This window comes from Hibiscus syriacus, unplaced genomic scaffold (genome assembly GCF_006381635.1).
Source record: "Hibiscus syriacus cultivar Baekdansim isolate YM2019G1 unplaced genomic scaffold, ASM638163v2 tig00116961_pilon, whole genome shotgun sequence".
Classification (NCBI taxonomy): domain Eukaryota; kingdom Viridiplantae; phylum Streptophyta; class Magnoliopsida; order Malvales; family Malvaceae; genus Hibiscus; species Hibiscus syriacus.
Window position 1 is genome coordinate 38,795 of NW_024063487.1, and position 4,155 is coordinate 42,949.

Below are 4,155 nucleotides of genomic sequence, written 5' to 3' on the forward strand. Positions count from 1 at the left end.
AATAGACATATGATGTCAAGATAGATTATGAGATGCGGATATTTCTGGTCCACATTGGAAAGTGACTGCATCAAATATGCTAGAAGATGCCAAAAGCGTCAAATCTATGGGGATAAAATAAATGTTCCGCCTCAATCTCTTTACGTGATGACGACACCGTGAACCTTTTCTATGTGGGGCATGGATGTCATTGAACAAATCCATCCAAAAGCTTCAAATGGTCATCGATTCATTCTGGTAGCAATTGATTATTTTACCAAATGGGTGGAAGTTGCGTCATATACCAGTGTCACTCAGTCCACTATTTGTAAGTTCTTGAAAAAAGAGATCATATGTCAGTATGGTTTACCCAAAAGAATCATTACCGATAATGCAACAAACCTGAACAAGATGATGGATGTTGCTTGTGAATAATTTAACATAAAGCATCACAACTCTAATGCTTATAGACCAAAAATGAATGAAGCGGTAGAAGCAACAAACAAAAATATCAAGAAAATAGTGGAGAAAACAATTGAAACATACAAGGATTGGAATGAGAAATTACCTTTTGCTTTGTTTGGTTACTGAACTTCAGTATGAACTTCGAGTGGGGCAACCCCATCTTCATTAGCATATAGGATAGAGGCAGTATTGCCCATTGAGGTAGAGATTCCACCGCTCTGGTTTTTTTCGGAAGTTAAACTAGATGATGAAGAATGAGTACAAACTCGATATGATCAATTAAACCTAATAGAATAAAAGAGGTGGAAAACCATCATCATGGTCAAATCTACCAATAATGAATTATTCGAGCACATAATAAGAAGGTGTGCCCAAGAGTATTATGCGAGGGAGATCTTGTGCTAAAGAGGATTTTGCCAATTCAAAAAGACTTCAGAGAAAAATGGATGTCAAATTGGGAGGGGCCTTATGTCATGAAAAAGTCTTTCTCTGGAGGAACACTAGTCCTGACTGAAATGGGCGGGCCGAAACTACCTAATCTTGTTAATTCAGATGCAGTTAAAAAATACTTCACTTAGGATGAAAACCTCAGAGGGCGCCCTAAGTTGAAGCAAAAACAAAAACAATAAAAACAATAATAAAAAAACGTTTAAGGTGAAAACCCGAAAGGACGCCCCAAATTGAAACATAAAAGAACAAAAAACAATAGCACAAAAATAAGGTGGGTCCAAGATGAAAACCCACAAAAGGCGTCTTGGAACCAAGGATGGATCCGAGTTGAAAACACGAAAGGGAAATTTGGATAATGATCCATGATTCGTGCATTGGAAAGATCCCGGATCAAGGTAGTAAAACATCACGACATCTAAGTATTCTGTAGACATAACAATTCGGAGAAATGTTGCACTCTCTCCCAAACGTTGTCACATCTTCAAAGTTCCCTCGACAAATGTTGTACTCAAAAGTCATCAAACGGTATATCAGTTCAAAAGTGTCTGTATTGTTGAGATTTAAGGCATCTACTCAATCTCTTTTATGTATTGACTTTCTAGAATGTTTGTCATGTATTCTTTGTTTCTTTTTCCTTATAAATAAATATGGTCATTTCTCTAAGTTAATTCCCTTCAAACATCTTAGATTGAATCTAAATAAGAATGATTAATTCACTTTTTAAAAGATAATTATGTATTATTGTACAAAGATTTTCCGAATGGTACAAGTGTCCGGAAGCCAATAAAGGTTCTTTTTGCACCATACTCGAGATAATGAGTTCCAGTTTATTGAGGTGACGTTGATTAAGTTAAGACTAGAGATAAAACTTCTTTTACAAAACTCCCAGAGTAGGTGTCAAATTAAAATCCGCTGGGAGTAGGTGTCAAATCAAAACCTTTTAAAGATCAGAAATCAAAAATAAAAAAAATCAAGTTTGTCAAAAGTCGAAAGTCAAAGGACCAACACCAGGAGATTGAAATTTCTCTATAAACCCTAAAATATCATATTGCATATGCATTTTAGGCATACAAAAGAACACTTCATCCATAGCAACACATATGTGCATAATTTTGCAGATTTCTATTAGAGTCAATTTCAAGAATACTGGATTCAAAGGAAGCTCAAAATTAAAACAATACATCTCATCCAAGCTAGATGTTAACTTCGCGAGAAAGGATATCTGGCCCAGGGAAAATTTATCTAGACTCAACTTCACAGCGAATGAGTCACCCACGATTTCAACTTCATAACGAAGGATATCGTACCTAAAAGATTGACACCCAACTTCACGACGAGGGAGTCATTTATAAAATAGCTCAACTCAGCAATGAAGAACCATTTTCATACCAAAATATTCAGGTCAAATTTCAGCTTCGCGACAAAGAATATTGGGCTAGAAGATGATTCAGGAGCTACTTTCCAATTAATACTTAAAGCTTGATTTCAACTTCACAACGAAGGTTATCGCGCTCAAGACGTCCACGATTTCAACTTCACGATGAAGGATATTGTGCACAAGATTTTCCAGTTGACTCAACTTCACAATAAGGGAGTCATCCGTAATTCAGTCCAAATTAATTATAACAAACCAATCATAACATCAAATTTCAACTCTGCGACAGAGGATATTCGATAAGATAGGAATCGACCCCCATAATGGAGAATGTTAAGCTCAGTGATCCATTTATGATGGACGAAAATAGTGTCTTTTAATCTTTGCCCTATTCCCGTTACACGACTATGGGCAAAGAAGGGCATATGTAAACATACATTTTCGTCCGACCCTTTGTATATAATATATTATATTATTTTTATTATATATCTTCTAGTATATTTATATTATATATTATAAACATACTATATGATTATATATTTATTATATAGTATATTTATATTATATAGCATGCACATACATTATATTTATAGTACGTATATTATATCATTATATATATATATATATATATATATATTATTACATATTACATATTATTATTAAACCTATATTTATAATTCTTTTTTTATGATTGGCTACAATCCAACTAATCCCTACTAGGCCCAGCAGTTCAGTCCAACGTATAGGAGGCCCACGTTGTAAGACACTATCAGACATAGGATTTCATCTTTCGACGCACGTTCTTGTCTGTCGGATCAGATTGAAATCCAATGGTCGGATTGAAAGAACTTTAGGACTCTTGGAAAGTCCTTGTTCCAGCCGCAACAAGCAACCACCCACTTCCCAGAATTCTCAGCATCATCGTGGATAATCTCTTCTAGAGATTTCGAGAAAGTCATGCAAAAAATAGAAAAAAATAGCATTTTAGTCTAGATAGGACTCTAAAATGAACCAAAAACAATGGGATTCCTAAGTCTATAAATCTATGCGAAGTTAAAACAAAAATAGGCTAGATTGGAAGCAAACCACACTTGTAATCTAAAAACAAACGTCAATATACAAGGTTTTTTTTACATTTCTCGATTCGGCTTACATGGTTGCTTGTTTGGGAATTTGCTTTATTTTTTTCTTTCTTTTTTTGATTTGAAAAACCCACTGTTGGAGAAGAGTCGATGATCGAAAGAGGGTTTACGAAATATCTTTTTTAGATATTGCTCTCCTCGAGGCTTTTCATTGAAAATGGTGGTGGGATTTGGAAATAGGAGGATGAGAACTTTCGAAAGGCCTAAAAAAGCCTGATTTCACTACCGATGAACGGTGGTCGGTGTCGAACCACGACGGCCGACTAGGCAGAACACAGCCAGAATCTGGGTTTCCCCATTAACTCTGAATGAATGTTCTTTATATGTTGAAGAACATGAAGAACATTTCACTACCGAGGACCCGTTTGGAGACCCTATAATCCTCGTATTTTGCTAATGGGTATGGTATATTCTTTTATCCATCCCTGTAAGTTTGCTTGGAAACTCATTTTGGTCCTTTTACTTGATTTTACCGTTATTTATTTTGATTTGGACCTTCCTAATATTTTTTTGCGATTTCGTCCACATTTATTTTATTTATTTTAAAACATTTTAACCTTCGGACTATTTCCCACGTCTCTTCGGTTATTCTATTAACTTATGAAATTTGCCCTTTATTTTTATTTATTTATTTATTTACTCATTGTTATTTTTATTTTTGTCATATTTTTTTAATTCATGTGAAGGTACTTTAATTTGTTTCTGTTTTTTCTCTTAATTTCAATTTTCGTAAATTTGAACCTT